This window comes from Oncorhynchus nerka, linkage group LG5, assembly GCF_034236695.1.
Source record: "Oncorhynchus nerka isolate Pitt River linkage group LG5, Oner_Uvic_2.0, whole genome shotgun sequence".
Lineage (NCBI taxonomy): Eukaryota > Metazoa > Chordata > Actinopteri > Salmoniformes > Salmonidae > Oncorhynchus > Oncorhynchus nerka.
The window spans coordinates 60793518-60804390 of record NC_088400.1 but is presented as its reverse complement, the minus strand read 5'-3'; the positions used below and the strand labels follow the sequence as shown (position 1 = coordinate 60804390).

Genomic DNA, 10873 nt, shown 5'->3' with positions numbered 1-10873 from the left:
CGAGAGAGAGAGAGAGGTTGCATCATTGTCTGTTAAAAATAGTATCCTAGTTACACTTCCAATGAATGCTTCATAATGCATAGTAATAATATGATAGTCTATACTGTAGTTTACATGTAGAATTGTATTACTATTCTATATTTCAATGGATCATTCTGTATTGTCATTGATACAGCTCCATAACTGTTGTGTGTAGGAGGGATGCACGATATATCGGTGAGAATATCGGAATCGGACGATATTAGCCAAAAATGCCAACATCTGTAGTTTAACGGCAATGTCGAAAACCAATGTCAAAGCTGAAGTGCATACCTACACAACGTAGGTAGGTGACGTAAGGACGTCACGAACAACACAGCGCTGCATGTGCAACACAGCATTCCTAACCTGGCCCACAATGTCTGCTGTGTGGATCTATTTTCAAGTTTCAAAGGAAGATAACAGAAAGGCCATCTGTTATTTCCTGAGGAGGGGAGGAAGTGAAATTGTTCAATACCACAAACCTAATGACTCATTTGAATGTGCATCACCCCCAGACGTTCAGCGACCACTACCTAGAAGGCAGAATTTTTGTATTTCCTCAATTAAAGATGAGGTGATGTGTTGTAAATTTGCTCTCATTTTACCAGTCAAGTCAGTTCAGCACATTTGAAAAGTTTAAGTTGTGCCATTTATAGCAGTTTACGGCCGCCTTGAGACAGTCATTTTTTTCAAGCAGTTAAACCTAAAATGATTAACTGCATTTTAATTTGAACCAATATTTATTTCAAAGCATTTAAGTTTCTCCATAAGGTCAAGATGGGATAGTAAGAAGTTAACCGTCTTTGTAATGCGGGGCAGCTAAAATATGTGTGTCATGAATATCGGTTGTGTCGATAAAATGCATTCATGGATGTGTCATTTTTCTCATTTACACACACACACACACACACACACACACACACACATTAAACAATCTGTTCCTAACTGAACAAATGAACATATGACACTTTGTTTCAACTATTTAACTGTACTAGAATGCTTAAAAGTCTGCTCAAATGTTAAATATCGGTTCTCGGTATCGGTATCTGTTTCTTTGGCAAGGAAAATATTGGATATCTGCATCGGACAAAAATGTCACATCGGTGCATCCCTAAGTGTGTGCAGCCACACTGTATACGGTATCTATAGTCCTCTCCTCTCCTGGCTAGCATACATAATAGTTATTTGTGAGATGTGGTATACTTCCCTGTCCAACTCATGCTTCAGCATAGTGCTCTCCCCTCGCCTCCACCCCCCCTCTCCTCACTCCCCCTCCTCTTCATGGCTGGTTGCCATGGCAGCTGATTGGAATGTTCACTCAGTCTCCAGCAGCATATTGCTGTTCACCCCCTAGGAGAGGATAAGCCGCTTACAAAAGGTAACATCTAGGTATTAACCAGGGTGCTGAGGTCCGCTGAAAGTGTGATTCATTCATTTCACATGTTCATTACTTGTAAGAGATGGTCATTATTTGGGATTATTTAGTATTATAAAAAAGATGTATATTATGACCTAGCAAACCATTGTAAATGTATTGTATTCTTTGTATTTGCCTGAGTTTGGTGGACTCATTTTCATCAGCGTTTTATTTGCAGGTTTAGTAAACTTATTCTCCAATCATAGCCAACCATGCTCACACCTCTTTAAGGCTTCTGTCTGGGGACTTTCCATGAAATAAACTTGCAAACAGAATGCAGACAGGAAGATACACAGCACCTCTCACCTTCCACTTTCATCTAGATAATTACTTTGCATCTCCTTGCTCCACGTTTGATTGGAGAGAGAGGATATGAGAGAGAGAAAGAGCAAGGGAGAGAGCAAGAAATAGATATGGATAAAGAGGGAGCGAAAGAGAGAGAGAGAGAGATATAGAGGGGGATGTTGAGAGAGAAAGAGAGAGAGAAACATACAGAGAGAAACACAGAAAGAGAGAGAGGAATGTTGACAGAGAAATAGATAGATAGAGAACATATATATATAGAGAGAGAAACAGACAGAGATAGAAACATAGAGAGAGAGAACATATATATATATATGAGAGAGAGAAACAGAGAGAGAGAGAAACAGAGAGAGAGAGAGGTGGATGTTGATTGAGAGAGAGAGAAACAGACAGAGAAACAGAGAGAGAGAGAGAGTAACAGACAGAGAGAGAGAAACAGACAGAGAGAAACAGAGAGAGAGAGAGAGAGAAACAGAGAGAGAGAGAAACAGACAGAGAGAGAGGTGTATGTTGATTGAGAGAGAGAGAAACAGAGAGAACATATATAGAGAGAAACAGATATACAGAGAGAAACAGATATACAGAGAGAGAAACAGATATAAAGAGAGAAACAGATATAGAGAGAGAAACAGATATAAAGAGAGAAACCGATATAAAGAGAGAAACAGAGAGAGAAACAGATATATAGAGAGAAACAGATATAAAGAGAGAAACAGATATATAGAGAGAAACAGATATAGAGAGAGAAACAGATATAAAGAGAGAAACAGATATAGAGAGAGAAACAGATATAGAGAGAGAAACAGATATAAAGAGAGAAACAGATATAGAGAGAGAAACAGATATAGAGAGAGAAACAGATATACAAAGAGAAACAGATATAGAGAGAGAAACAGATATACAGAGAGAAACAGATATAGAGAGAGAATCAGATATAAAGAGAGAAACATATATAGAGAGAGAATCAGATATAGAGAGAGAATCAGATATAGGGAGAGAGAAACAGATATACAGAGAGAAACAGATATAGAGAGAGAAACAGATATAGAGAGAGAAACAGATATATAGAGAGAAACAGATATAGAGAGAGAAACAGATATAAAGAGAGAAACAGATATAGAGAGAGAAACAGATATATAGAGAGAAACAGATATAGAGAGAGAATCAGATATAAAGAGAGAATCAGATATAAAGAGAGAAACAGATATAGAGAGACAATCAGATATAAAGAGAGAAACAGATATAGAGAGAGAATCAGATATAGGGAGAGAGAAACAGAGACAGAGCAACAGATAGAGAGAAACATATATATATATATAGAGAGAGAAACAGAAAGAGAGGGAAAGGGAGAGAGAAGTTGAAACGAGAAAGAGAGAGAGAAATAGACAGAAAGTGGGAGTGTGGGTGAGAGAGAGAGAAAGAGAGAGCAGTGGCTGGGAGAGAAATCAGTGGCCGATTTTAAATGCAGCACAATTAGTTTCACCAGTCACTAGGAGAAGAGAGGGCGAAGAGAGCCACGAAAAAGGGCTCACTAACTCGCTCTAAGGACACATACAGTAGTAATTGGACGTCTCCACTATCTCCTCTTATCGTGCTTCCAACAGCTAGGTCATGTTTTGTGCAGTGGTAAAGGCTACTGTTTATTCAGTCAGTGGGAAATAAATACATGTTATACCTCTCATTAGAGTGCATTTGCTTAACATTTTATAGAGACTGAATTGATTTCCAGTGACGTGTTAGCTCATGAGACAAGTGTCCGTAGATCAAGTTTGCAAATAGCTCATGAATGAAGCGTGAACGACCACATTGCGTAAGTGGCTAGGTGGGGGCTCTCAGAGTGAGTTGTGCTCAAAAGAGAAAGGCGGCCATTGTTACTCCTGGTCCTAGTGAAAAGCCAACTGTCCCGGTTGATTATATTATCGAATAGATATTTGAAAAACACACAGAGGATTGATTATAAAAAACGTCTGACATGTTTCTGTGGACATTTATGGATATAATTTGGAATTTTTGTCTGCGTTGTCGTGACCGCTATTTCCGGTGGATTCCTGGGCATAACACACCAAACTAACGGAGGTATTTGGATATAAAACATATCTTTATGGAACAAAAGGAACATTTGTTGTCTAACTGGGAGTCTCGTGAGTGAAAACATCCGAAGATCATCAAAGGTAAACAATTCATTTGATTGCTTTTTGATTTTCGTAACCAATTTACCTGATGCTAAGTGTACTTATTGTTTTGTCGAGCGATCGATAAACTTACACAAACGCTTGTATTGCTTTCGCTGTAAAGCATAATTTCAAAATCTGAGACGACAGGTGGATTAACAAAAGGCTAAGCTGTGTTTTGCAATATTGCACTTGTGATTTCATGAATATTAATATTTTCTAGTAATATTATTTGACTGTGGCGCTATGCTATTCAGTGTTGCTGATGACAATTATCCTGGATCCGGTATGGGTGGTTCAGAGAGGTTAAAAAAAAATAAAAACATTTATACCTTGATTTAACTAGGCAAGTCAGTTAAGAACACATTCTTATTTTCAATGACAGCCTAGGAACGGTGGGTTAACTGCCTTGTTCAAGGGCAGAACGACAGATTTTCACCTTGTCAGCTCGGGGGATCTAATCTTGCAACCTTACAGTTAACTAGTCCAACGCAATAACGACCTGCCTCTCTCTCGTTGCACTCCACAAGGAGACTGCCTGTTACGCGAATGCAGTAAGCCAAGGTAAGTTGCTAGCTAGCATTAAACTTATCTTATAAAAAACAATCAATCGTAATCACTAGTTAACTACACGTGGTTGACGATATTACTAGATATTATCTAGCGTGTCCTGCGTTGCATATAATCTGACTGAGCATACAAGTATCTAAGTATCTGACTGAGTGGTGGTAGGCAGAAGCAGGCGCGTAAACATTAATTCAAACAGCACTTTCGTGGGTTTTGCCAGCAGCTCTTCGTTGTGTGTCAAGCATTGCGCTCTTTATGACTTCAAGCCTATCAACTCCCTAGATGAGGCTGGTGTAACCGAAGTGAAATAGCTAGCTAGTTAGCGCGCGCTAATAGCGTTTCAAACATCACTCGCTCTGAGCCTTGCAGTGGTTGTTTCCCTTGCTCTGCATGGGTAACGCTGCTTCGATGGTGGCTGTTGTCGTTGTGTTGCTGGTTCAAGCCCAGTTAGCTTTCTTACATGACACATATTGCACTTTTACTTTCTTCTCCAACACTTTGTTTTTGCATTATTTAAACCAAATTGAACATGTTTCATTATTTACTTGAGGCTAAATTGATTTTATTGATGTATTATATTAAGTTAAAATAAGTGTTCATTCAGTATTGTTGTAATTGTCATTATTACAAATAAATAAATAAAAATCGGCCGATTAATCGGCAGCAGCTTTTAAGGTCCTCCAATAATCGGTATCAGTATCGGCGTTGAAAAATCATAATTGGTCGACCTCTAATACACACACACACACACACAGAATAGTCCTAGAGGTACTGATGTTGTAACACCTTTCTGTCACCTTCCATCTTAAAGCAGATGTTTCTCTTGTTATTTTCACCCATGGCAACATTACAAGACCATAGTGACTCTGAAGAGCCCTCTGAATAAGGGAGATACAGCCCTCTGAATAAGGGAGATACAGCTCTCTGAATAAGGGAGATACAGCTCTCTGAATAAGGGAGATACAGCCGTCTGAATAAGGGAGATACAGCTCTCTGAATAAGGGAGATACAGCTCTCTGAATAAGGGAGATACAGCCCTCTGAATAAGGGAGATATAGCTCTCTGAATAAGGGAGATACAGCGCTCTGAATAAGGGAGATACAGCTCTCTGAATAAGGGAGATACAGCTCTCTGAATAAGGGAGATACAGCTCTCTGAATAAGGGAGATACAGCTCTCTGAATAAGAGAGATACAGCCCTCTGAATAAGGGAGATACAGCTCTCTGAATAAGGGAGATACAGCCCTCTGAATAAGGGAGATACAGCTCTCTGAATAAGGGAGATACAGCTCTCTGAATAAGGGAGATACAGCTCTCTGAATAAGGGAGATACAGCTCTTTGTCTGGTATTGCTCATGACTCATGTCTATTTGGAATATAATGGCAGAACATATGAATGGCATGGAGTCATCGTTTCGTGATTTGTTCGATGGCGCCTAGTCTAATTTTAGATTTTTCTTTGTCTGTCCACTTCTTTCTCACTCTCTCTATAAATTCTGTTAATCCAGCATCATTTTAAACTCAAACTGAAAGAAAGAGCACATTTCTGTGGGTGGATGGATAGGAAGAGGAGACATTGTTGATTGCTTGCTTCTGTGCGTGCGTGTGTGTGTCTGTGGCAATAGGCTTCTTCGGCGCCAGATGACATTAGGGTCCGTACTTTTAGAAATCCCATTTAACTGACCCTCTCTGTGACATCATTCTAGAATCTAGAGATGGCTTCCTTTCTCAACCTCCCTGCCTGGAGGCTGAATGGAGGCTAGCTAGCTTAGCGCTAATTCAACCAGTCTCACTGCAGTGAGTGAGTCAGGGCTCCTCTCTGCTGTGTGACACACACACCATCAACCCAATGAATCCAAACATGAATGGAGGAGTAGAGAGGAAAGGGGAAGTAGAGAGAGAGGAAGAGGGGAGATGCAGGAGGGTATTTTAGGACAGTGAGTTAAGTTGAGTTGACAGTTGGCCCGTATTCATCATCGAGACTGAGTGTCTGCGGACAGGGTCAGGACAGGGGCTGGCATCGGTGCTTCCCACTAAGCTTTGTCACTCATCTCCATGCTATTTGTGGCAACCTGAGCCTGTAAAGTGACACAGTGTTGTTGTGTATGTCTGTTATACAGGGGGCAGTGCAGGGTTTGGGATTATAAAAGGGAGATTTAGTATTGTCGATCTGTCTCCTTGCCCTTTTTGCTATTTTGTCAATTGTCTGAGTACACCAGCCCCCCCTCTCTCTTTCCCTTCTCTCTCTCCCATATCTCTCTCTCTCCTCTTCTTCTTTCATTCTATCCTCTCTCTTTACGTGATCTCCAAGGACCTCCTCCTCTACCTCAGTCAGGCTTCTGCACTTCAGCCAGCACAAGCTAACGAGTCTTTGTGTGGAAAGGGAGAGAGTGCGAGCGAGAGCAAGAGGAACAGAGGGTGAGCGAAAGAGAGAGAGAAAGAGAGAGAGAGAGAAAAAGAGAGCTAGAGAGGAGAGAGAAGCTGGCTGAGAAAGCTGACAGCAAGCAACACCAGAGAGAGAGATTGTGAATGCTAGACAGACTCCTGGGTGCTAAACAATAGCGTGAGAGGGTAGCAGCAAGGTCTGTTCTTCTGGGAGCCCTGACGATGTGGACTTTTATGTCGTGAATACTGTGGGGAAGCACTAGATAATTCCTGTTTGCAAGGCGATACGACACAGGTCAGTCAGGTGGTAATATACATTATTGAAGTGTGGTGGTAGTAGTTCCTCGCCTTTGGTACTTTTACATTTTTAGGGGGGAAACTCACGAATGGGATCCAGCACAAGGACACTATCTGTAGTATCTGGTGTGGAGGGAGCTTATGCAGCGTTGTGTTCCCAGTGTGTATCCTGCTGCAGGGCTTACTGTTCTTCTTGGAGAGAGAGAGAGAGAATGAGTGGTGGTTAGAGAGCGAGAGAGAGAGAGAGAGAGAGAGAGAGAGAGAGAGAGAGGTGGTTAGCGAGAGAGAGAATGAGTGGTGGTTAGCGAGAGAGAGAGAGAGAGAGAATGAGTGGTGGTTAGCGAGAGAGAGAGGTGGTTAGCGAGTGAGAGAGAGTGAGAGAGAGAGAGAGAGAGAGAGAGAGTTGGTTAGCGGGTGAGAGAGAGTGAGAGAGAGAGAGAGAGAGAGAGAGAGAGAGAGGTGGTTAGCGAGTGAGAGAGAGAGAGAGTTGGTTAGCGGGTGAGAGAGAGTGAGAGAGAGATGGTTAGCGAGTGAGAGAGAGAGAGAGAGAGAGAGAGAGAGAGAGAGAGGTGGTTAGCGGGTGAGAGAGAGTGAGAGAGAGACGAGAGGTGGTTAGCGAGTGAGAGAGAGAGAGAGGTGGTTAGCGAGTGAGAGAGAGAGAGAGAGAGAGGTGGTTAGCGGGTGAGAGAGAGAGAGAGGTGGTTAGCGGGTGTGAGAGAGTGAGAGAGAGAGAGAGGTGGTTAGCGGGTGAGAGAGAGAGAGAGAGGTGGTTAGCGAGTGAGAAAGAGAGAGAGGTGGTTAGCGGGTGTGAGAGAGTGAGAGAGAGAGAGAGGTGGTTAGCGGGTGAGAGAGAGTGAGAGAGAGAGAGAGAGAGAGAGAGAGAGAGAGAGGTGGTTAGTGAGTGAGAGAGAGAGGTGGTTAGCGGGTGAGAGAGAGAGAGAGGTGGTTAGCGAGTGAGAGAGAGAGAGAGAGGGAAAGAGAGGTGGTTAGCGAGAGGGAGGGAGGGAAGGAAGGGGTGGCTCCCTACATCTATTCTCTGACTGCCATTGCAGGGTAGTCTGCTCCTGTGTTCTGTTCTGGTGCATGATGTCATCCGGTACCAGTTCACAGAGGGAGAAGCTCCCAGCCTCAGGTCCTGTTTTGTGGCCGTCAGTAAGGAGGCATTTATAATGAGATTGTTATTTGTGTGGACAGTAATCCACAGTTTTAAGTGTTATTGTTTTGCACATAGTATCCACAATGTCTATATATCAGGCGACGACTGTCTGAATTAAACATTTCTCTTAATAAGATACATGTATACGATGACACTGTTGTCATGGCAACCACCGCAGGGTGTACGGCTGAGGATGGGAATGAGAATACATGACTGAAATGAAGTGTAGGAAGTTGGTACATGATGCTTGGATATAGCCACGGAGACCCTTACCCAGTTCCCACCACCACCATCTCCCCATACTGCCACTGTGGGGAGTTGTGTTTGAATTTGACATTTTTTACAAAACAAGCACACATGAAACTTGAGAAGCCATACATGCACATGAGTAAAATCATGGAGGATAACACACAATAACATCTGGGACTTATTTCCATTGCAGTCCTCTTGAAACAAGATGGCTAGGCAAGATGCAACAATGTTGAACACAGTATGACAGCGAGATGTCCTGTACTGTATGTGGAGTGGGGATGGGAAGGGGGGGAGGGACAGGGCTGCCACTGCAACATCCATGTATTATGTCTAAAGCATCCCTCTATGAGTCCTGTGTGTGTGCACGCAGAGTGCAGGTGATTACATGTGTGTGCACGCAGAGTGCAGGGGATTACATGTGTGTGCACGCAGAGTGCAGGTGATTACATGTGTGTGCACGCAGAGTGCAGGTGATTACATGTGTGTGCACGCAGAGTGCAGGGGATTACATGTGTGCACGCAGAGTGCAGGTGATTACATGTGTGTGCACGCAGAGTGCAAGTGATTACATGTGTGTGCACGCAGAGTGCAGGTGATTACATGTGTGTGCACGCAGAGTGCAGGTGATTACATGTGTGTGCACGCAGAGTGCAGGGGATTACATGTGTGTGCACGCAGAGTGCAGGTGATTACATGTGTGTGCACGCAGAGTGCAGGTGATTACATGTGTGTGCACGCAGAGTGCAGGGGATTACATGTGTGTGCACGCAGAGTGCAGGTGATTACATGTGTGTGCACGCAGAGTGCAGGTGATTACATGTGTGTGCACGCAGAGTGCAGGTGATTACATGTGTGTGCACGCAGAGTGCAGGTGATTACATGTGTGTGCACGCAGAGTGCAGGGGATTACATGTATTTGCACGCAGAGTGCAGGTGATTACATGTGTGTGTGCACGCAGAGTGCAGGGGATTACATGTATTTGCACGCAGAGTGCAGGTGATTACATGTGTGTGCACGCAGAGTGCAGGGGATTACATGTATTTGCACGCAGAGTGCAGGTGATTACATGTGTGTGCACGCAGAGTGCAGGGGATTACATGTATTTGCACGCAGAGTGCAGGGGATTACATGTGTGTGCACGCAGAGTGCAGGGGATTACATGTGTGTGCACGCAGAGTGCAGGGGATTACATGTGTGTGCACGCAGAGTGCAGGGGATTACATGTATTTGCACGCAGAGTGCAGGTGATTACATGTGTGTGTGCACGCAGAGTGCAGGGGATTACATGTATTTGCACGCAGAGTGCAGGTGATTACATGTGTGTGCACGCAGAGTGCAGGTGATTACATGTATTTCCACGCAGAGTTCAGGGGATTACATTTATTTGCATGCAGAGTGCAGGTGATTACATGTGTGTGCACGCAGAGTGCAGGTGATTACATGTGTGTGTGCACGCAGAGTGCAGGTGATTACATGTATTTGCACGCAGAGTGCAGGTGATTACATGTGTGTGCACACAGAGTGCAGGTGATTACATGTGTGTGCACGCAGAGTGCAGGGGATTACATGTATTTGCACGCAGAGTGCAGGGGATTACATGTGTGTGCACGCAGAGTGCAGGGGATTACATGTGTGTGCACGCAGAGTGCAGGGGATTACATGTGTGTGCACGCAGAGTGCAGGGGATTACATGTATTTCCACGCAGAGTGCAGGGGATTACGTGTGTGTGCACGCAGAGTGCAGGGGATTACGTGTGTGTGCACGCAGAGTGCAGGTGATTACATGTGTGTGCACGCAGAGTGCAGGGGATTACATGTATTTCCACGCAGAGTGCAGGGGATTACGTGTGTGTGCACGCAGAGTGCAGGTGATTACATGTGTGTGCACGCAGAGTGCAGGGGATTACATGTATTTCCACGCAGAGTGTAGGTGATTACATGTGTGTGCACGCAGAGTGCAGGGGATGACATGTATTTCCACGCAGAGTGCAGGGGATTACATGTGTGTGCACGCAGAGTGCAGGGGATTACATGTGTGTGCACGCAGAGTGCAGGGGATTACATGTGTGTGCACGCAGAGTGCAGGGGATTACATGTGTGTGCACGCAGAGTGCAGGTGATTACATGTGTGTGCACGCAGGGGATTACATGTATTTCCACGCAGAGTGCAGGGGATTACATGTGTGTGCACGCAGAGTGCAGGAGATTACATGTGTGTGCACGCAGAGTGCAGGGGATTACATGTGTGTGCACGCAGAGTGCAGGGGATTACATGTATTTGCACGCAGAGTGCAGGGGATTACA

General features: G+C 44.0%; 1 protein-coding gene across 2 annotated transcripts in view; it reads left to right on the top strand.

The window, feature by feature from the left end:
* The window catches only part of LOC115129759 (cysteine/serine-rich nuclear protein 3-like), a 30299-nt gene that overhangs the window by 1940 nt on the left and 17486 nt on the right, over positions 1-10873 (top strand). The gene's annotated exons all lie outside the window — the stretch shown is intronic.